The 17,265-nt window shown below is 35.5% G+C and overlaps 64 non-coding genes across 64 annotated transcripts; all 64 read right to left on the bottom strand.

The window, feature by feature from the left end:
- Positions 1 to 119: 119 nt before the first annotated feature.
- LOC145298530 (5S ribosomal RNA) lies at positions 120 to 238 on the bottom strand. Its single transcript, XR_013870811.1, has one exon. It is a non-coding gene; the product is annotated as a 5S ribosomal RNA (ribosomal RNA).
- Positions 239 to 389: 151 nt separating this feature from the next.
- LOC145298529 (5S ribosomal RNA) lies at positions 390 to 508 on the bottom strand. The gene has a single exon (XR_013870810.1). It is a non-coding gene; the product is annotated as a 5S ribosomal RNA (ribosomal RNA).
- A 152-nt stretch (positions 509 to 660) lies between these two features.
- LOC145300791 (5S ribosomal RNA) lies at positions 661 to 778 on the bottom strand. The gene has a single exon (XR_013873002.1). It is a non-coding gene; the product is annotated as a 5S ribosomal RNA (ribosomal RNA).
- Positions 779 to 929: 151 nt separating this feature from the next.
- On the bottom strand, positions 930 to 1,048 carry LOC145301136 (5S ribosomal RNA). The gene has a single exon (XR_013873337.1). It is a non-coding gene; the product is annotated as a 5S ribosomal RNA (ribosomal RNA).
- Positions 1,049 to 1,199: 151 nt separating this feature from the next.
- LOC145298528 (5S ribosomal RNA) lies at positions 1,200 to 1,318 on the bottom strand. Its single transcript, XR_013870809.1, has one exon. It is a non-coding gene; the product is annotated as a 5S ribosomal RNA (ribosomal RNA).
- A 153-nt stretch (positions 1,319 to 1,471) lies between these two features.
- On the bottom strand, positions 1,472 to 1,590 carry LOC145298527 (5S ribosomal RNA). The gene has a single exon (XR_013870808.1). It is a non-coding gene; the product is annotated as a 5S ribosomal RNA (ribosomal RNA).
- Positions 1,591 to 1,742: 152 nt separating this feature from the next.
- On the bottom strand, positions 1,743 to 1,861 carry LOC145298526 (5S ribosomal RNA). Its single transcript, XR_013870807.1, has one exon. It is a non-coding gene; the product is annotated as a 5S ribosomal RNA (ribosomal RNA).
- Positions 1,862 to 2,012: 151 nt separating this feature from the next.
- Positions 2,013 to 2,131, bottom strand: LOC145301135 (5S ribosomal RNA). The gene has a single exon (XR_013873336.1). It is a non-coding gene; the product is annotated as a 5S ribosomal RNA (ribosomal RNA).
- A 151-nt stretch (positions 2,132 to 2,282) lies between these two features.
- Positions 2,283 to 2,401, bottom strand: LOC145298525 (5S ribosomal RNA). The gene has a single exon (XR_013870806.1). It is a non-coding gene; the product is annotated as a 5S ribosomal RNA (ribosomal RNA).
- A 152-nt stretch (positions 2,402 to 2,553) lies between these two features.
- Positions 2,554 to 2,672, bottom strand: LOC145299728 (5S ribosomal RNA). Its single transcript, XR_013871976.1, has one exon. It is a non-coding gene; the product is annotated as a 5S ribosomal RNA (ribosomal RNA).
- Positions 2,673 to 2,824: 152 nt separating this feature from the next.
- Positions 2,825 to 2,943, bottom strand: LOC145298524 (5S ribosomal RNA). The gene has a single exon (XR_013870805.1). It is a non-coding gene; the product is annotated as a 5S ribosomal RNA (ribosomal RNA).
- Positions 2,944 to 3,094: 151 nt separating this feature from the next.
- On the bottom strand, positions 3,095 to 3,213 carry LOC145298522 (5S ribosomal RNA). The gene has a single exon (XR_013870803.1). It is a non-coding gene; the product is annotated as a 5S ribosomal RNA (ribosomal RNA).
- A 149-nt stretch (positions 3,214 to 3,362) lies between these two features.
- Positions 3,363 to 3,481, bottom strand: LOC145298520 (5S ribosomal RNA). Its single transcript, XR_013870802.1, has one exon. It is a non-coding gene; the product is annotated as a 5S ribosomal RNA (ribosomal RNA).
- A 152-nt stretch (positions 3,482 to 3,633) lies between these two features.
- Positions 3,634 to 3,752, bottom strand: LOC145300098 (5S ribosomal RNA). Its single transcript, XR_013872333.1, has one exon. It is a non-coding gene; the product is annotated as a 5S ribosomal RNA (ribosomal RNA).
- A 151-nt stretch (positions 3,753 to 3,903) lies between these two features.
- Positions 3,904 to 4,022, bottom strand: LOC145298519 (5S ribosomal RNA). The gene has a single exon (XR_013870801.1). It is a non-coding gene; the product is annotated as a 5S ribosomal RNA (ribosomal RNA).
- Positions 4,023 to 4,173: 151 nt separating this feature from the next.
- On the bottom strand, positions 4,174 to 4,292 carry LOC145299753 (5S ribosomal RNA). The gene has a single exon (XR_013872000.1). It is a non-coding gene; the product is annotated as a 5S ribosomal RNA (ribosomal RNA).
- A 151-nt stretch (positions 4,293 to 4,443) lies between these two features.
- LOC145300668 (5S ribosomal RNA) lies at positions 4,444 to 4,562 on the bottom strand. The gene has a single exon (XR_013872882.1). It is a non-coding gene; the product is annotated as a 5S ribosomal RNA (ribosomal RNA).
- A 151-nt stretch (positions 4,563 to 4,713) lies between these two features.
- On the bottom strand, positions 4,714 to 4,832 carry LOC145298518 (5S ribosomal RNA). The gene has a single exon (XR_013870800.1). It is a non-coding gene; the product is annotated as a 5S ribosomal RNA (ribosomal RNA).
- A 151-nt stretch (positions 4,833 to 4,983) lies between these two features.
- On the bottom strand, positions 4,984 to 5,102 carry LOC145300667 (5S ribosomal RNA). The gene has a single exon (XR_013872881.1). It is a non-coding gene; the product is annotated as a 5S ribosomal RNA (ribosomal RNA).
- Positions 5,103 to 5,253: 151 nt separating this feature from the next.
- On the bottom strand, positions 5,254 to 5,372 carry LOC145298517 (5S ribosomal RNA). The gene has a single exon (XR_013870799.1). It is a non-coding gene; the product is annotated as a 5S ribosomal RNA (ribosomal RNA).
- A 144-nt stretch (positions 5,373 to 5,516) lies between these two features.
- Positions 5,517 to 5,635, bottom strand: LOC145300344 (5S ribosomal RNA). The gene has a single exon (XR_013872571.1). It is a non-coding gene; the product is annotated as a 5S ribosomal RNA (ribosomal RNA).
- A 151-nt stretch (positions 5,636 to 5,786) lies between these two features.
- LOC145298516 (5S ribosomal RNA) lies at positions 5,787 to 5,905 on the bottom strand. The gene has a single exon (XR_013870798.1). It is a non-coding gene; the product is annotated as a 5S ribosomal RNA (ribosomal RNA).
- Positions 5,906 to 6,055: 150 nt separating this feature from the next.
- LOC145298515 (5S ribosomal RNA) lies at positions 6,056 to 6,174 on the bottom strand. Its single transcript, XR_013870797.1, has one exon. It is a non-coding gene; the product is annotated as a 5S ribosomal RNA (ribosomal RNA).
- A 144-nt stretch (positions 6,175 to 6,318) lies between these two features.
- LOC145301200 (5S ribosomal RNA) lies at positions 6,319 to 6,437 on the bottom strand. Its single transcript, XR_013873401.1, has one exon. It is a non-coding gene; the product is annotated as a 5S ribosomal RNA (ribosomal RNA).
- Positions 6,438 to 6,588: 151 nt separating this feature from the next.
- On the bottom strand, positions 6,589 to 6,707 carry LOC145299752 (5S ribosomal RNA). The gene has a single exon (XR_013871999.1). It is a non-coding gene; the product is annotated as a 5S ribosomal RNA (ribosomal RNA).
- Positions 6,708 to 6,858: 151 nt separating this feature from the next.
- LOC145298514 (5S ribosomal RNA) lies at positions 6,859 to 6,977 on the bottom strand. Its single transcript, XR_013870796.1, has one exon. It is a non-coding gene; the product is annotated as a 5S ribosomal RNA (ribosomal RNA).
- A 151-nt stretch (positions 6,978 to 7,128) lies between these two features.
- On the bottom strand, positions 7,129 to 7,247 carry LOC145301203 (5S ribosomal RNA). Its single transcript, XR_013873404.1, has one exon. It is a non-coding gene; the product is annotated as a 5S ribosomal RNA (ribosomal RNA).
- Positions 7,248 to 7,397: 150 nt separating this feature from the next.
- LOC145298513 (5S ribosomal RNA) lies at positions 7,398 to 7,516 on the bottom strand. The gene has a single exon (XR_013870795.1). It is a non-coding gene; the product is annotated as a 5S ribosomal RNA (ribosomal RNA).
- Positions 7,517 to 7,668: 152 nt separating this feature from the next.
- Positions 7,669 to 7,787, bottom strand: LOC145300096 (5S ribosomal RNA). Its single transcript, XR_013872331.1, has one exon. It is a non-coding gene; the product is annotated as a 5S ribosomal RNA (ribosomal RNA).
- Positions 7,788 to 7,938: 151 nt separating this feature from the next.
- Positions 7,939 to 8,057, bottom strand: LOC145299481 (5S ribosomal RNA). Its single transcript, XR_013871736.1, has one exon. It is a non-coding gene; the product is annotated as a 5S ribosomal RNA (ribosomal RNA).
- Positions 8,058 to 8,209: 152 nt separating this feature from the next.
- LOC145298512 (5S ribosomal RNA) lies at positions 8,210 to 8,328 on the bottom strand. The gene has a single exon (XR_013870794.1). It is a non-coding gene; the product is annotated as a 5S ribosomal RNA (ribosomal RNA).
- A 152-nt stretch (positions 8,329 to 8,480) lies between these two features.
- On the bottom strand, positions 8,481 to 8,599 carry LOC145300115 (5S ribosomal RNA). The gene has a single exon (XR_013872351.1). It is a non-coding gene; the product is annotated as a 5S ribosomal RNA (ribosomal RNA).
- A 151-nt stretch (positions 8,600 to 8,750) lies between these two features.
- Positions 8,751 to 8,869, bottom strand: LOC145298510 (5S ribosomal RNA). Its single transcript, XR_013870792.1, has one exon. It is a non-coding gene; the product is annotated as a 5S ribosomal RNA (ribosomal RNA).
- A 151-nt stretch (positions 8,870 to 9,020) lies between these two features.
- LOC145298509 (5S ribosomal RNA) lies at positions 9,021 to 9,139 on the bottom strand. Its single transcript, XR_013870791.1, has one exon. It is a non-coding gene; the product is annotated as a 5S ribosomal RNA (ribosomal RNA).
- Positions 9,140 to 9,291: 152 nt separating this feature from the next.
- LOC145300789 (5S ribosomal RNA) lies at positions 9,292 to 9,409 on the bottom strand. The gene has a single exon (XR_013873000.1). It is a non-coding gene; the product is annotated as a 5S ribosomal RNA (ribosomal RNA).
- A 151-nt stretch (positions 9,410 to 9,560) lies between these two features.
- On the bottom strand, positions 9,561 to 9,679 carry LOC145301134 (5S ribosomal RNA). The gene has a single exon (XR_013873335.1). It is a non-coding gene; the product is annotated as a 5S ribosomal RNA (ribosomal RNA).
- Positions 9,680 to 9,830: 151 nt separating this feature from the next.
- On the bottom strand, positions 9,831 to 9,949 carry LOC145298508 (5S ribosomal RNA). Its single transcript, XR_013870790.1, has one exon. It is a non-coding gene; the product is annotated as a 5S ribosomal RNA (ribosomal RNA).
- A 153-nt stretch (positions 9,950 to 10,102) lies between these two features.
- LOC145298507 (5S ribosomal RNA) lies at positions 10,103 to 10,221 on the bottom strand. Its single transcript, XR_013870789.1, has one exon. It is a non-coding gene; the product is annotated as a 5S ribosomal RNA (ribosomal RNA).
- A 152-nt stretch (positions 10,222 to 10,373) lies between these two features.
- LOC145298506 (5S ribosomal RNA) lies at positions 10,374 to 10,492 on the bottom strand. The gene has a single exon (XR_013870788.1). It is a non-coding gene; the product is annotated as a 5S ribosomal RNA (ribosomal RNA).
- A 151-nt stretch (positions 10,493 to 10,643) lies between these two features.
- On the bottom strand, positions 10,644 to 10,762 carry LOC145301132 (5S ribosomal RNA). Its single transcript, XR_013873333.1, has one exon. It is a non-coding gene; the product is annotated as a 5S ribosomal RNA (ribosomal RNA).
- Positions 10,763 to 10,913: 151 nt separating this feature from the next.
- LOC145298504 (5S ribosomal RNA) lies at positions 10,914 to 11,032 on the bottom strand. The gene has a single exon (XR_013870787.1). It is a non-coding gene; the product is annotated as a 5S ribosomal RNA (ribosomal RNA).
- A 152-nt stretch (positions 11,033 to 11,184) lies between these two features.
- On the bottom strand, positions 11,185 to 11,303 carry LOC145299727 (5S ribosomal RNA). Its single transcript, XR_013871975.1, has one exon. It is a non-coding gene; the product is annotated as a 5S ribosomal RNA (ribosomal RNA).
- Positions 11,304 to 11,455: 152 nt separating this feature from the next.
- Positions 11,456 to 11,574, bottom strand: LOC145298503 (5S ribosomal RNA). Its single transcript, XR_013870786.1, has one exon. It is a non-coding gene; the product is annotated as a 5S ribosomal RNA (ribosomal RNA).
- A 151-nt stretch (positions 11,575 to 11,725) lies between these two features.
- Positions 11,726 to 11,844, bottom strand: LOC145298502 (5S ribosomal RNA). Its single transcript, XR_013870785.1, has one exon. It is a non-coding gene; the product is annotated as a 5S ribosomal RNA (ribosomal RNA).
- A 149-nt stretch (positions 11,845 to 11,993) lies between these two features.
- On the bottom strand, positions 11,994 to 12,112 carry LOC145298501 (5S ribosomal RNA). Its single transcript, XR_013870784.1, has one exon. It is a non-coding gene; the product is annotated as a 5S ribosomal RNA (ribosomal RNA).
- A 152-nt stretch (positions 12,113 to 12,264) lies between these two features.
- LOC145300095 (5S ribosomal RNA) lies at positions 12,265 to 12,383 on the bottom strand. Its single transcript, XR_013872330.1, has one exon. It is a non-coding gene; the product is annotated as a 5S ribosomal RNA (ribosomal RNA).
- A 151-nt stretch (positions 12,384 to 12,534) lies between these two features.
- Positions 12,535 to 12,653, bottom strand: LOC145298500 (5S ribosomal RNA). Its single transcript, XR_013870783.1, has one exon. It is a non-coding gene; the product is annotated as a 5S ribosomal RNA (ribosomal RNA).
- Positions 12,654 to 12,804: 151 nt separating this feature from the next.
- LOC145299751 (5S ribosomal RNA) lies at positions 12,805 to 12,923 on the bottom strand. Its single transcript, XR_013871998.1, has one exon. It is a non-coding gene; the product is annotated as a 5S ribosomal RNA (ribosomal RNA).
- Positions 12,924 to 13,074: 151 nt separating this feature from the next.
- LOC145300666 (5S ribosomal RNA) lies at positions 13,075 to 13,193 on the bottom strand. Its single transcript, XR_013872880.1, has one exon. It is a non-coding gene; the product is annotated as a 5S ribosomal RNA (ribosomal RNA).
- A 151-nt stretch (positions 13,194 to 13,344) lies between these two features.
- LOC145298498 (5S ribosomal RNA) lies at positions 13,345 to 13,463 on the bottom strand. The gene has a single exon (XR_013870781.1). It is a non-coding gene; the product is annotated as a 5S ribosomal RNA (ribosomal RNA).
- A 151-nt stretch (positions 13,464 to 13,614) lies between these two features.
- LOC145300665 (5S ribosomal RNA) lies at positions 13,615 to 13,733 on the bottom strand. Its single transcript, XR_013872879.1, has one exon. It is a non-coding gene; the product is annotated as a 5S ribosomal RNA (ribosomal RNA).
- A 151-nt stretch (positions 13,734 to 13,884) lies between these two features.
- Positions 13,885 to 14,003, bottom strand: LOC145298497 (5S ribosomal RNA). Its single transcript, XR_013870780.1, has one exon. It is a non-coding gene; the product is annotated as a 5S ribosomal RNA (ribosomal RNA).
- Positions 14,004 to 14,147: 144 nt separating this feature from the next.
- On the bottom strand, positions 14,148 to 14,266 carry LOC145300343 (5S ribosomal RNA). The gene has a single exon (XR_013872570.1). It is a non-coding gene; the product is annotated as a 5S ribosomal RNA (ribosomal RNA).
- A 151-nt stretch (positions 14,267 to 14,417) lies between these two features.
- LOC145298496 (5S ribosomal RNA) lies at positions 14,418 to 14,536 on the bottom strand. The gene has a single exon (XR_013870779.1). It is a non-coding gene; the product is annotated as a 5S ribosomal RNA (ribosomal RNA).
- Positions 14,537 to 14,686: 150 nt separating this feature from the next.
- On the bottom strand, positions 14,687 to 14,805 carry LOC145298495 (5S ribosomal RNA). Its single transcript, XR_013870778.1, has one exon. It is a non-coding gene; the product is annotated as a 5S ribosomal RNA (ribosomal RNA).
- Positions 14,806 to 14,949: 144 nt separating this feature from the next.
- Positions 14,950 to 15,068, bottom strand: LOC145301199 (5S ribosomal RNA). Its single transcript, XR_013873400.1, has one exon. It is a non-coding gene; the product is annotated as a 5S ribosomal RNA (ribosomal RNA).
- Positions 15,069 to 15,219: 151 nt separating this feature from the next.
- Positions 15,220 to 15,338, bottom strand: LOC145299749 (5S ribosomal RNA). Its single transcript, XR_013871996.1, has one exon. It is a non-coding gene; the product is annotated as a 5S ribosomal RNA (ribosomal RNA).
- Positions 15,339 to 15,489: 151 nt separating this feature from the next.
- On the bottom strand, positions 15,490 to 15,608 carry LOC145298494 (5S ribosomal RNA). Its single transcript, XR_013870777.1, has one exon. It is a non-coding gene; the product is annotated as a 5S ribosomal RNA (ribosomal RNA).
- Positions 15,609 to 15,759: 151 nt separating this feature from the next.
- On the bottom strand, positions 15,760 to 15,878 carry LOC145301202 (5S ribosomal RNA). The gene has a single exon (XR_013873403.1). It is a non-coding gene; the product is annotated as a 5S ribosomal RNA (ribosomal RNA).
- A 150-nt stretch (positions 15,879 to 16,028) lies between these two features.
- LOC145298493 (5S ribosomal RNA) lies at positions 16,029 to 16,147 on the bottom strand. Its single transcript, XR_013870776.1, has one exon. It is a non-coding gene; the product is annotated as a 5S ribosomal RNA (ribosomal RNA).
- Positions 16,148 to 16,298: 151 nt separating this feature from the next.
- Positions 16,299 to 16,417, bottom strand: LOC145298492 (5S ribosomal RNA). Its single transcript, XR_013870775.1, has one exon. It is a non-coding gene; the product is annotated as a 5S ribosomal RNA (ribosomal RNA).
- Positions 16,418 to 16,569: 152 nt separating this feature from the next.
- On the bottom strand, positions 16,570 to 16,688 carry LOC145298491 (5S ribosomal RNA). The gene has a single exon (XR_013870774.1). It is a non-coding gene; the product is annotated as a 5S ribosomal RNA (ribosomal RNA).
- A 151-nt stretch (positions 16,689 to 16,839) lies between these two features.
- LOC145298490 (5S ribosomal RNA) lies at positions 16,840 to 16,958 on the bottom strand. Its single transcript, XR_013870773.1, has one exon. It is a non-coding gene; the product is annotated as a 5S ribosomal RNA (ribosomal RNA).
- A 151-nt stretch (positions 16,959 to 17,109) lies between these two features.
- Positions 17,110 to 17,228, bottom strand: LOC145298488 (5S ribosomal RNA). Its single transcript, XR_013870772.1, has one exon. It is a non-coding gene; the product is annotated as a 5S ribosomal RNA (ribosomal RNA).
- Between the last annotated feature and the right edge of the window lie 37 nt (positions 17,229 to 17,265).

Genomic DNA, 17,265 nt, shown 5'->3' with positions numbered 1-17,265 from the left:
TCAATATTTATTTACCAAATCTGATAATGTAATGATATTTTTTTTTTGTTTTTTTTATCTAATATTTTACATTAAAATCGAACGCATTTTTATGAGTTTTTCCAAAAATTCAGGGGAAATGCTTACAGCACCTGGTATTCCCAAGCGGTCACCCATCTAAGTACTGACCAGGCTCTACGTTGCTTAACTTCGGGGATCGGACGAGAACCGGTGTTTTCAACGTGATATGGCCGTAAGCGAAGACGTGCCATAATTTTAACTATTACAATTTCAATATTTATTTACCAAATCTGATAATGTAATGATATTTTGTTTTTTGTTTTTTTATCTAATATTTTACATTAAAATCGAACGCATTTTTATGAGTTTTTCCAAAAAGTCAGGGGAAATGCTTACAGCACCTGGTATTCCCAAGCGGTCACCCATCTAAGTACTGACCAGGCTCTACGTTGCTTAACTTCGGGGATCGGACGAGAACCGGTGTTTTCAACGTGATATGGCCGTAAGCGAAGACGTGCCATAATTTTAACTATTACAATTTCAATATTTATTTACCAAATCTGATAATGTAATGATATTTTGTTTTTTGTTTTTTTTATCTAATATTTTACATTAAAATCGAACGCATTTTTATGAGTTTTTCCATAAAGTCAGGGGAAATGCTTACAGCACCTGGTATTCCCAAGCGGTCACCATCTAAGTACTGACCAGGCTCTACGTTGCTTAACTTCGGGGATCGGACGAGAACCGGTGTTTTCAACGTGATATGGCCGTAAGCGAAGACGTGCCATAATTTTAACTATTACAATTTCAATATTTATTTACCAAATCTGATAATGTAATGATATTTTGTTTTTTGTTTTTTTATCTAATATTTTACATTAAAATCGAACGCATTTTTATGAGTTTTTCCAAAAAGTCAGGGGAAATGCTTACAGCACCTGGTATTCCCAAGCGGTCACCCATCTAAGTACTGACCAGGCTCTACGTTGCTTAATTCTGGGGATCGGACGAGAACCGGTGTTTTCAACGTGATATGGCCGTAAGCGAAGACGTGCCATAATTTTAACTATTACAATTTCAATATTTATTTACCAAATCTGATAATGTAATGATATTTTGTTTTTTGTTTTTTTATCTAATATTTTACATTAAAATCGAACGCATTTTTATGAGTTTTTCCAAAAAGTCAGGGGAAATGCTTACAGCACCTGGTATTCCCAAGCGGTCACCCATCTAAGTACTGACCAGGCTCTACGTTGCTTAACTTCGGGGATCGGACGAGAACCGGTGTTTTCAACGTGATATGGCCGTAAGCGAAGACGTGCCATAATTTTACCTATTACAATTTCAATATTTATTTACCAAATCTGATAATGTAATGATATTTTATTTTTTGTTTTTTTTTACCTAATATTTTACATTAAAATCGAACGCATTTTTATGAGTTTCTCCAAAAATTCAGGGGAAATGCTTACAGCACCTGGTATTCCCAAGCGGTCACCCATCTAAGTACTGACCAGGCTCTACGTTGCTTAACTTCGGGGATCGGACGAGAACCGGTGTTTTCAACGTGATATGGCCGTAAGCGAAGACGTGCCATAAGTTTAACTATTACAATTTCAATATTTATTTACCAAATCTGATAATGTAATGATATTTTGTTTTTTGTTTTTTTTATCTAATATTTTACATTAAAATCGAACGCATTTTTATGAGTTTTTCCAAAAATTCAGGGGAAATGCTTACAGCACCTGGTATTCCCAAGCGGTCACCCATCTAAGTACTGACCAGGCTCTACGTTGCTTAACTTCGGGGATCGGACGAGAACCGGTGTTTTCAACGTGATATGGCCGTAAGCGAAGACGTGCCATAATTTTAACTATTACAATTTCAATATTTATTTACCAAATCTGATAATGTAATGATATTTTGTTTTTTGTTTTTTTATCTAATATTTTACATTAAAATCGAACGCATTTTTATGAGTTTTTCCAAAAATTCAGGGGAAATGCTTACAGCACCTGGTATTCCCAAGCGGTCACCCATCTAAGTACTGACCAGGCTCTACGTTGCTTAATTCTGGGGATCGGACGAGAACCGGTGTTTTCAACGTGATATGGCCGTAAGCGAAGACGTGCCATAATTTTAACTATTACAATTTCAATATTTATTTACCAAATCTGATAATGTAATGATATTTTGTTTTTTGTTTTTTTATCTAATATTTTACATTAAAATCGAACGCATTTTTATGAGTTTTTCCAAAAAGTCAGGGGAAATGCTTACAGCACCTGGTATTCCCAAGCGGTCACCCATCTAAGTACTGACCAGGCTCTACGTTGCTTAACTTCGGGGATCGGACGAGAACCGGTGTTTTCAACGTGATATGGCCGTAAGCGAAGACGTGCCATAATTTTAACTATTACAATTTCAATATTTATTTACCAAATCTGATAATGTAATGATATTTTGTTTTTTGTTTTTTTTATCTAATATTTTACATTAAAATCGAACGCATTTTTATGAGTTTTTCCAAAAAGTCAGGGGAAATGCTTACAGCACCTGGTATTCCTAAGCGGTCACCCATCTAAGTACTGACCAGGCTCTACGTTGCTTAACTTCGGGGATCGGACGAGAACCGGTGTTTTCAACGTGATATGGCCGTAAGCGAAGACGTGCCATAATTTTAACTATTACAATTTCAATATTTATTTACCAAATCTGATAATGTAATGATATTTTGTTTTTTGTTTTTTTTACCTAATATTTTACATTAAAATCGAAAGCATTTTTATGAGTTTCTCAAAAAATTCAGGGGAAATGCTTACAGCACCTGGTATTCCCAAGCGGTCACCCATCTAAGTACTGACCAGGCTCTACGTTGCTTAACTTCGGGGATCGGACGAGAACCGGTGTTTTCAACGTGATATGGCCGTAAGCGAAGACGTGCCATAATTTTAACTATTACAATTTCAATATTTATTTACCAAATCTGATAATGTAATGATATTTTGTTTTTTGTTTTTTTATCTAATATTTTACATTAAAATCGAACGCATTTTTATGAGTTTTTCCAAAAAGTCAGGGGAAATGCTTACAGCACCTGGTATTCCCAAGCGGTCACCCATCTAAGTACTGACCAGGCTCTACGTTGCTTAACTTCGGGGATCGGACGAGAACCGGTGTTTTCAACGTGATATGGCCGTAAGCGAAGACGTGCCATAATTTTAACTATTACAATTTTAATATTTATTTACCAAATCTGATAATTTATTGATACTTTATTTTTTTTTTTTACCTAATATTTTACATTAAAATCGAACGCATTTTTATGAGTTTTTCCAAAAATTCAGGGGAAATGCTTACAGCACCTGGTATTCCCAAGCGGTCACCCATCTAAGTACTGACCAGGCTCTACGTTGCTTAACTTCGGGGATCGGACGAGAACCGGTGTTTTCAACGTGATATGGCCGTAAGCGAAGACGTGCCATAATTTTAACTATTACAATTTCAATATTTATTTACCAAATCTGATAATGTAATGATATTTTGTTTTTTGTTTTTTTTACCTAATATTTTACATTAAAATCGAACGCATTTTTATGAGTTTTTCCAAAAATCTAGGGGAAATTCTTACAGCACCTGGTATTCCCAAGCGGTCACCCATCTAAGTACTGACCAGGCTCTACGTTGCTTAACTTCGGGGATCGGACGAGAACCGGTGTTTTCAACGTGATATGGCCGTAAGCGAAGACCTGCCATAACTTTAACTATTACAATTTCAATATTTATTTACCAAATCTTATAATGTAATGATATTTTGTTTTTTGTTTTTTTATCTAATATTTTACATTAAAATCGAACGCATTTTTATGAGTTTTTCCAAAAAGTCAGGGGAAATGCTTACAGCACCTGGTATTCCCAAGCGGTCACCCATCTAAGTACTGACCAGGCTCTACGTTGCTTAACTTCGGGGATCGGACGAGAACCGGTGTTTTCAACGTGATATGGCCGTAAGCGAAGACGTGCCATAATTTTAACTATTACAATTTCAATATTTATTTTCCAAATCTGATAATGTAATGATATTTTGTTTTTTGTTTTTTTATCTAATATTTTACATTAAAATCGAACGCATTTTTATGAGTTTTTCCAAAAATTCAGGGGAAATGCTTACAGCACCTGGTATTCCCAAGCGGTCACCCATCTAAGTACTGACCAGGCTCTACGTTGCTTAACTTCGGGGATCGGACGAGAACCGGTGTTTTCAACGTGATATGGCCGTAAGACAAGACGTGCCATAATTTTAACTATTACAATTTCAATATTTATTTACCAAATCTGATAATGTAATGATATTTTGTTTTTTGTTTTTTTATCTAATATTTTACATTAAAATCGAACGCATTTTTATGAGTTTTTCCAAAAAGTCAGGGGAAATGCTTACAGCACCTGGTATTCCCAAGCGGTCACCCATCTAAGTACTGACCAGGCTCTACGTTGCTTAACTTCGGGGATCGGACGAGAACCGGTGTTTTCAAGATGATATGGCCGTAAGCGAAGACGTGCCATAATTTTAACTATTACAATTTCAATATTTATTTACCAAATCTGATAATGTAATGATATTTTGTTTTTTGTTTTTTTATCTAATATTTTACATTAAAATCTAACGCATTTTTATGAGTTTTTCCAAAAATTCAGGGGAAATGCTTACAGCACCTGGTATTCCCAAGCGGTCACCCATCTAAGTACTGACCAGGCTCTACGTTGCTTAACTTCGGGGATCGGACGAGAACCGGTGTTTTCAACGTGATATGGCCGTAAGCGAAGACGTGCCATAATTTTAACTATTACAATTTCAATATTTATTTACCAAATCTGATAATGTAATGATATTTTGTTTTTTGTTTTTTTATCTAATATTTTACATTAAAATCGAACGCATTTTTATGAGTTTTTCCAAAAAGTCAGGGGAAATGCTTACAGCACCTGGTATTCCCAAGCGGTCACCCATCTAAGTACTGACCAGGCTCTACGTTGCTTAACTTCGGGGATCGGACGAGAACCGGTGTTTTCAAGATGATATGGCCGTAAGCGAAGACGTGCCATAATTTTAACTATTACAATTTCAATATTTATTTACCAAATCTGATAATGTAATGATATTTTGTTTTTTGTTTTTTTATCTAATATTTTACATTAAAATCTAACGCATTTTTATGAGTTTTTCCAAAAATTCAGGGGAAATGCTTACAGCACCTGGTATTCCCAAGCGGTCACCCATCTAAGTACTGACCAGGCTCTACGTTGCTTAACTTCGGGGATCGGACGAGAACCGGTGTTTTCAACGTGATATGGCCGTAAGCGAAGACGTGCCATAATTTTAACTATTACAATTTCAATATTTATTTACCAAATCTGATAATGTAATGATATTTTGTTTTTTTATCTAATATTTTACATTAAAATCGAACGCATTTTTATGAGTTTTTCCAAAAAGTGAGGGGAAATGCTTACAGAACCTGGTATTCCCAAGCGGTCACCCATCTAAGTACTGACCAGGCTCTACGTTGCTTAACTTCGGGGATCGGACGAGAACCGGTGTTTTCAACGTGATATGGCCGTAAGCGAAGACGTGCCATAATTTTAACTATTACAATTTCAATATTTATTTACCAAATCTGATAATGTAATGATATTTTGTTTTTTGTTTTTTTACCTAATATTTTACATTAAACTCGAACGCAGTTTTATGAGTTTTTCCAAAAATTCAGGGGAAATGCTTACAGCACCTGGTATTCCCAAGCGGTCACCCATCTAAGTACTGACCAGGCTCTACGTTGCTTAACTTCGGGGATCGGACGAGAACCGGTGTTTTCAACGTGATATGGCCGTAAGCGAAGACATCCATAATTTTAACTATTACAATTTCAATATTTATTTACCAAATCTGATAATGTAATGATATTTTGTTTTTTGTTTTTTTATCTAATATTTTACATTAAAATCGAACGCATTTTTATGAGTTTTTCCAAAAATTCAGGGGAAATGCTTACAGCACCTGGTATTCCCAAGCGGTCACCCATCTAAGTACTGACCAGGCTCTACGTTGCTTAACTTCGGGGATCGGACGAGAACCGGTGTTTTCAACGTGATATGGCCGTAAGCGAAGACGTGCCATAATTTTAACTATTACAATTTCAATATTTATTTACCAAATCTGATAATGTAATGATATTTTGTTTTTTTATCTAATATTTTACATTAAAATCGAACGCATTTTTATGAGTTTTTCCAAAAAGTGAGGGGAAATGCTTACAGAACCTGGTATTCCCAAGCGGTCACCCATTTAAGTACTGACCAGGCTCTACGTTGCTTAACTTCGGGGATCGGACGAGAACCGGTGTTTTAAACGTAATATGGCCGTAAGCGAAGACGTGCCATAATTTTAACTATTACAATTTCAATATTTATTTACCAAATCTGATAATGTAATGATATTTTGTTTTTTGTTTTTTTATCTAATATTTTACATTAAAATCGAACGCATTTTTATGAGTTTTTCCAAAAATTCAGGGGAAATGCTTACAGCACCTGGTATTCCCAAGCGGTCACCCATCTAAGTACTGACCAGGCTCTACGTTGCTTAACTTCGGGGATCGGACGAGAACCGGTGTTTTCAACGTGATATGGCCGTAAGACAAGACGTGCCATAATTTTAACTATTACATTTTTAATATTTATTTACCAAATCTGATAATGTAATGATATTTTGTTTTTTGTTTTTTTATCTAATATTTTACATTAAAATCGAACGCATTTTTATGAGTTTTTCCAAAAATTCAGGGCAAATGCTTACAGCACCTGGTATTCCCAAGCGGTCACCCATCTAAGTACTGACCAGGCTCTACGTTGCTTAACTTCGGGGATCGGACGAGAACCGGTGTTTTCAACGTGATATGGCCGTAAGCGAAGACGTGCCATAATTTTAACTATTACAATTTCAATATTTATTTACCAAATCTTATAATGTAATGATATTTTGTTTTTTGTTTTTTTATCTAATATTTTACATTAAAATCGAACGCATTTTTATGAGTTTTTCCAAAAATTCAGGGGAAATGCTTACAGCACCTGGTATTCCCAAGGGGTCACCCATCTAAGTACTGACCAGGCTCTACGTTGCTTAACTTCGGGGATCGGACGAGAACCGGTGTTTTTAACCTAATATGGCCGTAAGCGAAGACATCCATAATTTTAACTATTACAATTTCAATATTTATTTACCAAATCTGATAATGTAATGATATTTTGTTTTTTGTTTTTTTATCTAATATTTTACATTAAAATCGAACGCATTTTTATGAGTTTTTCCAAAAATTCAGGGGAAATGCTTACAGCACCTGGTATTCCCAAGCGGTCACCCATCTAAGTACTGACCAGGCTCTACGTTGCTTAACTTCGGGGATCGGACGAGAACCGGTGTTTTCAACGTGATATGGCCGTAAGCGAAGACGTGCCATAATTTTACCTATTACAATTTCAATATTTATTTACCAAATCTGATAATGTAATGATATTTTGTTTTTTGTTTTTTTTACCTAATATTTTACATTAAAATCGAACGCATTTTTATGAGTTTTTCCAAAAATCTAGGGGAAATTCTTACAGCACCTGGTATTCCCAAGCGGTCACCCATCTAAGTACTGACCAGGCTCTACGTTGCTTAACTTCGGGGATCGGACGAGAACCGGTGTTTTCAACGTGATATGGCCGTAAGCGAAGACGTGCCATAATTTTAACTATTACAATTTCAATATTTATTTACCAAATCTGATAATGCCATGATATTTTGTTTTTTGTTTTTTTATCTAATATATAACATTAAAATCGAACGCATTTTTATGAGTTTTTCCAAAAATTCAGGGGAAATGCTTACAGCACCTGGTATTCCCGAGCGGTCACCCATCTAAGTACTGACCAGGCTCTACGTTGCTTAACTTCGGGGATCGGACGAGAACCGGTGTTTTCAACGTGATATGGCCGTAAGCGAAGACGTGCCATAATTTTAACTATTACAATTTCAATATTTATTTTCCAAAACTGATAATGTAATGATATTTTGTTTTTTGGTTTTTTTATCTAATATTTTACATTAAAATCGAACGCATTTTTATGAGTTTTTCCAAAAATTCAGGGGAAATGCTTACAGCACCTGGTATTCCCAAGCGGTCACCCATCTAAGTACTGACCAGGCTCTACGTTGCTTAACTTCGGGGATCGGACGAGAACCGGTGTTTTCAACGTGATATGGCCGTAAGCGAAGACGTGCCATAATTTTACCTATTACAATTTCAATATTTATTTACCAAATCTTATAATGTAATGATATTTTGTTTTTTGTTTTTTTTACCTAATATTTTACATTAAAATCGAACGCATTTTTATGAGTTTCTCCAAAAATTCAGGGGAAATGCTTACAGCACCTGGTATTCCCAAGCGGTCACCCATCTAAGTACTGACCAGGCTCTACGTTGCTTAACTTCGGGGATCGGACGAGAACCGGTGTTTTTAACGTGATATGGCCGTAAGCGAAGACGTGCCATAAGTTTAACTATTACAATTTCAATATTTATTTACCAAATCTGATAATGTAATGATATTTTTTTTTTGTTTTTTTTATCTAATATTTTACATTAAAATCGAACGCATTTTTATGAGTTTTTCCAAAAATTCAGGGGAAATGCTTACAGCACCTGGTATTCCCAAGCGGTCACCCATCTAAGTACTGACCAGGCTCTACGTTGCTTAACTTCGGGGATCGGACGAGAACCGGTGTTTTCAACGTGATATGGCCGTAAGCGAAGACGTGCCATAATTTTAACTATTACAATTTCAATATTTATTTACCAAATCTGATAATGTAATGATATTTTGTTTTTTGTTTTTTTATCTAATATTTTACATTAAAATCGAACGCATTTTTATGAGTTTTTCCAAAAAGTCAGGGGAAATGCTTACAGCACCTGGTATTCCCAAGCGGTCACCCATCTAAGTACTGACCAGGCTCTACGTTGCTTAACTTCGGGGATCGGACGAGAACCGGTGTTTTCAACGTGATATGGCCGTAAGCGAAGACGTGCCATAATTTTAACTATTACAATTTCAATATTTATTTACCAAATCTGATAATGTAATGATATTTTGTTTTTTGTTTTTTTTATCTAATATTTTACATTAAAATCGAACGCATTTTTATGAGTTTTTCCATAAAGTCAGGGGAAATGCTTACAGCACCTGGTATTCCCAAGCGGTCACCATCTAAGTACTGACCAGGCTCTACGTTGCTTAACTTCGGGGATCGGACGAGAACCGGTGTTTTCAACGTGATATGGCCGTAAGCGAAGACGTGCCATAATTTTAACTATTACAATTTCAATATTTATTTACCAAATCTGATAATGTAATGATATTTTGTTTTTTGTTTTTTTATCTAATATTTTACATTAAAATCGAACGCATTTTTATGAGTTTTTCCAAAAAGTCAGGGGAAATGCTTACAGCACCTGGTATTCCCAAGCGGTCACCCATCTAAGTACTGACCAGGCTCTACGTTGCTTAATTCTGGGGATCGGACGAGAACCGGTGTTTTCAACGTGATATGGCCGTAAGCGAAGACGTGCCATAATTTTAACTATTACAATTTCAATATTTATTTACCAAATCTGATAATGTAATGATATTTTGTTTTTTGTTTTTTTATCTAATATTTTACATTAAAATCGAACGCATTTTTATGAGTTTTTCCAAAAAGTCAGGGGAAATGCTTACAGCACCTGGTATTCCCAAGCGGTCACCCATCTAAGTACTGACCAGGCTCTACGTTGCTTAACTTCGGGGATCGGACGAGAACCGGTGTTTTCAACGTGATATGGCCGTAAGCGAAGACGTGCCATAATTTTACCTATTACAATTTCAATATTTATTTACCAAATCTGATAATGTAATGATATTTTATTTTTTGTTTTTTTTTACCTAATATTTTACATTAAAATCGAACGCATTTTTATGAGTTTCTCCAAAAATTCAGGGGAAATGCTTACAGCACCTGGTATTCCCAAGCGGTCACCCATCTAAGTACTGACCAGGCTCTACGTTGCTTAACTTCGGGGATCGGACGAGAACCGGTGTTTTCAACGTGATATGGCCGTAAGCGAAGACGTGCCATAAGTTTAACTATTACAATTTCAATATTTATTTACCAAATCTGATAATGTAATGATATTTTGTTTTTTGTTTTTTTTATCTAATATTTTACATTAAAATCGAACGCATTTTTATGAGTTTTTCCAAAAATTCAGGGGAAATGCTTACAGCACCTGGTATTCCCAAGCGGTCACCCATCTAAGTACTGACCAGGCTCTACGTTGCTTAACTTCGGGGATCGGACGAGAACCGGTGTTTTCAACGTGATATGGCCGTAAGCGAAGACGTGCCATAATTTTAACTATTACAATTTCAATATTTATTTACCAAATCTGATAATGTAATGATATTTTGTTTTTTGTTTTTTTATCTAATATTTTACATTAAAATCGAACGCATTTTTATGAGTTTTTCCAAAAATTCAGGGGAAATGCTTACAGCACCTGGTATTCCCAAGCGGTCACCCATCTAAGTACTGACCAGGCTCTACGTTGCTTAATTCTGGGGATCGGACGAGAACCGGTGTTTTCAACGTGATATGGCCGTAAGCGAAGACGTGCCATAATTTTAACTATTACAATTTCAATATTTATTTACCAAATCTGATAATGTAATGATATTTTGTTTTTTGTTTTTTTATCTAATATTTTACATTAAAATCGAACGCATTTTTATGAGTTTTTCCAAACAGTCAGGGGAAATGCTTACAGCACCTGGTATTCCCAAGCGGTCACCCATCTAAGTACTGACCAGGCTCTACGTTGCTTAACTTCGGGGATCGGACGAGAACCGGTGTTTTCAACGTGATATGGCCGTAAGCGAAGACGTGCCATAATTTTAACTATTACAATTTCAATATTTATTTACCAAATCTGATAATGTAATGATATTTTGTTTTTTGTTTTTTTTATCTAATATTTTACATTAAAATCGAACGCATTTTTATGAGTTTTTCCAAAAAGTCAGGGGAAATGCTTACAGCACCTGGTATTCCTAAGCGGTCACCCATCTAAGTACTGACCAGGCTCTACGTTGCTTAACTTCGGGGATCGGACGAGAACCGGTGTTTTCAACGTGATATGGCCGTAAGCGAAGACGTGCCATAATTTTAACTATTACAATTTCAATATTTATTTACCAAATCTGATAATGTAATGATATTTTGTTTTTTGTTTTTTTTACCTAATATTTTACATTAAAATCGAAAGCATTTTTATGAGTTTCTCAAAAAATTCAGGGGAAATGCTTACAGCACCTGGTATTCCCAAGCGGTCACCCATCTAAGTACTGACCAGGCTCTACGTTGCTTAACTTCGGGGATCGGACGAGAACCGGTGTTTTCAACGTGATATGGCCGTAAGCGAAGACGTGCCATAATTTTAACTATTACAATTTCAATATTTATTTACCAAATCTGATAATGTAATGATATTTTGTTTTTTGTTTTTTTATCTAATATTTTACATTAAAATCGAACGCATTTTTATGAGTTTTTCCAAAAAGTCAGGGGAAATGCTTACAGCACCTGGTATTCCCAAGCGGTCACCCATCTAAGTACTGACCAGGCTCTACGTTGCTTAACTTCGGGGATCGGACGAGAACCGGTGTTTTCAACGTGATATGGCCGTAAGCGAAGACGTGCCATAATTTTAACTATTACAATTTTAATATTTATTTACCAAATCTGATAATTTATTGATACTTTATTTTTTTTTTTTACCTAATATTTTACATTAAAATCGAACGCATTTTTATGAGTTTTTCCAAAAATTCAGGGGAAATGCTTACAGCACCTGGTATTCCCAAGCGGTCACCCATCTAAGTACTGACCAGGCTCTACGTTGCTTAACTTCGGGGATCGGACGAGAACCGGTGTTTTCAACGTGATATGGCCGTAAGCGAAGACGTGCCATAATTTTAACTATTACAATTTCAATATTTATTTACCAAATCTGATAATGTAATGATATTTTGTTTTTTGTTTTTTTTACCTAATATTTTACATTAAAATCGAACGCATTTTTATGAGTTTTTCCAAAAATCTAGGGGAAATTCTTACAGCACCTGGTATTCCCAAGCGGTCACCCATCTAAGTACTGACCAGGCTCTACGTTGCTTAACTTCGGGGATCGGACGAGAACCGGTGTTTTCAACGTGATATGGCCGTAAGCGAAGACCTGCCATAACTTTAACTATTACAATTTCAATATTTATTTACCAAATCTTATAATGTAATGATATTTTGTTTTTTGTTTTTTTATCTAATATTTTACATTAAAATCGAACGCATTTTTATGAGTTTTTCCAAAAAGTCAGGGGAAATGCTTACAGCACCTGGTATTCCCAAGCGGTCACCCATCTAAGTACTGACCAGGCTCTACGTTGCTTAACTTCGGGGATCGGACGAGAACCGGTGTTTTCAACGTGATATGGCCGTAAGCGAAGACGTGCCATAATTTTAACTATTACAATTTCAATATTTATTTTCCAAATCTGATAATGTAATGATATTTTGTTTTTTGTTTTTTTATCTAATATTTTACATTAAAATCGAACGCATTTTTATGAGTTTTTCCAAAAATTCAGGGGAAATGCTTACAGCACCTGGTATTCCCAAGCGGTCACCCATCTAAGTACTGACCAGGCTCTACGTTGCTTAACTTCGGGGATCGGACGAGAACCGGTGTTTTCAACGTGATATGGCCGTAAGACAAGACGTGCCATAATTTTAACTATTACAATTTCAATATTTATTTACCAAATCTGATAATGTAATGAAATTTTGTTTTTTGTTTTTTTATCTAATATTTTACATTAAAATCGAACGCATTTTTATGAGTTTTTCCAAAAAGTCAGGGGAAATGCTTACAGCACCTGGTATTCCCAAGCGGTCACCCATCTAAGTACTGACCAGGCTCTACGTTGCTTAACTTCGGGGATCGGACGAGAACCGGTGTTTTCAAGATGATATGGCCGTAAGCGAAGACGTGCCATAATTTTAACTATTACAATTTCAATATTTATTTACCAAATCTGATAATGTAATGATATTTTGTTTTTTGTTTTTTTATCTAATATTTTACATTAAAATCTAACGCATTTTTATGAGTTTTTCCAAAAATTCAGGGGAAATGCTTACAGCACCTGGTATTCCCAAGCGGTCACCCATCTAAGTACTGACCAGGCTCTACGTTGCTTAACTTCGGGGATCGGACGAGAACCGGTGTTTTCAACGTGATATGGCCGTAAGCGAAGACGTGCCATAATTTTAACTATTACAATTTCAATATTTATTTACCAAATCTGATAATGTAATGATATTTTGTTTTTTGTTTTTTTATCTAATATTTTACATTAAAATCGAACGCATTTTTATGAGTTTTTCCAAAAAGTCAGGGGAAATGCTTACAGCACCTGGTATTCCCAAGCGGTCACCCATCTAAGTACTGACCAGGCTCTACGTTGCTTAACTTCGGGGATCGGACGAGAACCGGTGTTTTCAAGATGATATGGCCGTAAGCGAAGACGTGCCATAATTTTAACTATTACAATTTCAATATTTATTTACCAAATCTGATAATGTAATGATATTTTGTTTTTTGTTTTTTTATCTAATATTTTACATTAAAATCTAACGCATTTTTATGAGTTTTTCCAAAAATTCAGGGGAAATGCTTACAGCACCTGGTATTCCCAAGCGGTCACCCATCTAAGTACTGACCAGGCTCTACGTTGCTTAACTTCGGGGATCGGACGAGAACCGGTGTTTTCAACGTGATATGGCCGTAAGCGAAGACGTGCCATAATTTTAACTATTACAATTTCAATATTTATTTACCAAATCTGATAATGTAATGATATTTTGTTTTTTTATCTAATATTTTACATTAAAATCGAACGCATTTTTATGAGTTTTTCCAAAAAGTGAGGGGAAATGCTTACAGAACCTGGTATTCCCAAGCGGTCACCCATCTAAGTACTGACCAGGCTCTACGTTGCTTAACTTCGGGGATCGGACGAGAACCGGTGTTTTCAACGTGATATGGCCGTAAGCGAAGACGTGCCATAATTTTAACTATTACAATTTCAATATTTATTTACCAAATCTGATAATGTAATGATATTTTGTTTTTTGTTTTTTTACCTAATATTTTACATTAAACTCGAACGCAGTTTTATGAGTTTTTCCAAAAATTCAGGGGAAATGCTTACAGCACCTGGTATTCCCAAGCGGTCACCCATCTAAGTACTGACCAGGCTCTACGTTGCTTAACTTCGGGGATCGGACGAGAACCGGTGTTTTCAACGTGATATGGCCGTAAGCGAAGACATCCATAATTTTAACTATTACAATTTCAATATTTATTTACCAAATCTGATAATGTAATGATATTTTGTTTTTTGTTTTTTTATCTAATATTTTACATTAAAATCGAACGCATTTTTATGAGTTTTTCCAAAAATTCAGGGGAAATGCTTACAGCACCTGGTATTCCCAAGCGGTCACCCATCTAAGTACTGACCAGGCTCTACGTTGCTTAACTTCGGGGATCGGACGAGAACCGGTGTTTTCAACGTGATATGGCCGTAAGCGAAGACGTGCCATAATTTTAACTATTACAATTTCAATATTTATTTACCAAATCTGATAATGTAATGATATTTTGTTTTTTTATCTAATATTTTACATTAAAATCGAACGCATTTTTATGAGTTTTTCCAAAAAGTGAGGGGAAATGCTTACAGAACCTGGTATTCCCAAGCGGTCACCCATTTAAGTACTGACCAGGCTCTACGTTGCTTAACTTCGGGGATCGGACGAGAACCGGTGTTTTAAACGTAATATGGCCGTAAGCGAAGACGTGCCATAATTTTAACTATTACAATTTCAATATTTATTTACCAAATCTGATAATGTAATGATATTTTGTTTTTTGTTTTTTTATCTAATATTTTACATTAAAATCGAACGCATTTTTATGAGTTTTTCCAAAAATTCAGGGGAAATGCTTACAGCACCTGGTATTCCCAAGCGGTCACCCATCTAAGTACTGACCAGGCTCTACGTTGCTTAACTTCGGGGATCGGACGAGAACCGGTGTTTTCAACGTGATATGGCCGTAAGACAAGACGTGCCATAATTTTAACTATTACATTTTTAATATTTATTTACCAAATCTGATAATGTAATGATATTTTGTTTTTTGTTTTTTTATCTAATATTTTACATTAAAATCGAACGCATTTTTATGAGTTTTTCCAAAAATTCAGGGCAAATGCTTACAGCACCTGGTATTCCCAAGCGGTCACCCATCTAAGTACTGACCAGGCTCTACGTTGCTTAACTTCGGGGATCGGACGAGAACCGGTGTTTTCAACGTGATATGGCCGTAAGCGAAGACGTGCCATAATTTTAACTATTACAATTTCAATATTTATTTACCAAATCTTATAATGTAATGATATTTTGTTTTTTGTTTTTTTATCTAATATTTTACATTAAAATCGAACGCATTTTTATGAGTTTTTCCAAAAATTCAGGGGAAATGCTTACAGCACCTGGTATTCCCAAGGGGTCACCCATCTAAGTACTGACCAGGCTCTACGTTGCTTAACTTCGGGGATCGGACGAGAACCGGTGTTTTTAACCTAATATGGCCGTAAGCGAAGACATCCATAATTTTAACTATTACAATTTCAATATTTATTTACCAAATCTGATAATGTAATGATATTTTGTTTTTTGTTTTTTTATCTAATATTTTACATTAAAATCGAACGCATTTTTATGAGTTTTTCCAAAAATTCAGGGGAAATGCTTACAGCACCTGGTATTCCCAAGCGGTCACCCATCTAAGTACTGACCAGGCTCTACGTTGCTTAACTTCGGGGATCGGACGAGAACCGGTGTTTTCAACGTGATATGGCCGTAAGCGAAGACGTGCCATAATTTTAACTATTACAATTTCAATATTTATTTACCAAATCTGATAATGTAATGATATTTTGTTTTTTGTTTTTTTATCTAATATTTTACATTAAAATCGAACGCATTTTTATGAGTTTTTCCAAACATTCAGAGGAAATGCTTACAGCACCTGGTATTCCCAAGCGGTCACCCATCTAAGTACTGACCAGGCTCTACGTTGCTTAACTTCGGGGATCGGACGAGAACCGGTGTTTTCAACGTGATATGGCCGTAAGCGAAGACGTGCCATAATTTTAACTATTACAATTTCAATATTTATGTACCAAATCTTATAATGTAATGATATTTTGTTTTTGGTTTTTTTTACCTAATATTTTACATTAAAATCGAACGCATTTTTATGAGTTTCTCAAAAAATTCAGGGGAAATGCTTACAGCACCTGGTATTCCCAAGCGGTCACCCATCTAAGTACTGACCAGGCTCTACGTTGCTTAACTTCGGGGATCGGACGAGAACCGGTGTTTTCAACGTGATATGGCCGTAAGCGAAGACGTGCCATAATTTTAACTATTACAATTTCAATATTTATTTACCAAATCTGATAATGTAATGATATTTTGTTTTTTGTTTTTTTATCTAATATTTTACATTAAAATCGAACGCATTTTTATGAGTTTTTCCAAAAATTCAGGGGAAATGCTTACAGCACCTGGTATTCCCAAGCGGTCACCCATCTAAGTACTGACCAGGCTCTACGTTGCTTAACTTCGGGGATCGGACGAGAACCGGTGTTTTCAACGTGATATGGCCGTAAGCGAAGACGTGCCATAATTTTAACTATTACAATTTCAATATTTATTTACCAAATCTGATAATGTAATGATATTTTGTTTTTTGTTTTTTTATCTAATATTTTACATTAAAATCGAACGCATTTTTATGAGTTTTTCCAAAAAGTCAGGGGAAATGCTTACAGCACCTGGTATTCCCAAGCGGTCACCCATCTAAGTACTGACCAGGCTCTACGTTGCTTAACTTCGGGGATCGGACGAGAACCGGTGTTTTCAACGTGATATGGCCGTAAGCGAAGACGTGCCATAATTTTAACTATTACAATTTTAAT

The sequence above is a fragment of the Euprymna scolopes genome, chromosome 18 (genome assembly GCF_053919585.1).
Source record: "Euprymna scolopes isolate OS-2025 chromosome 18, ASM5391958v1, whole genome shotgun sequence".
In the NCBI taxonomy this organism is placed as follows: domain Eukaryota; kingdom Metazoa; phylum Mollusca; class Cephalopoda; order Sepiida; family Sepiolidae; genus Euprymna; species Euprymna scolopes.
Note: the sequence above shows the minus strand (reverse complement) of the source record. Positions and strands in the feature narration are given on the sequence as shown.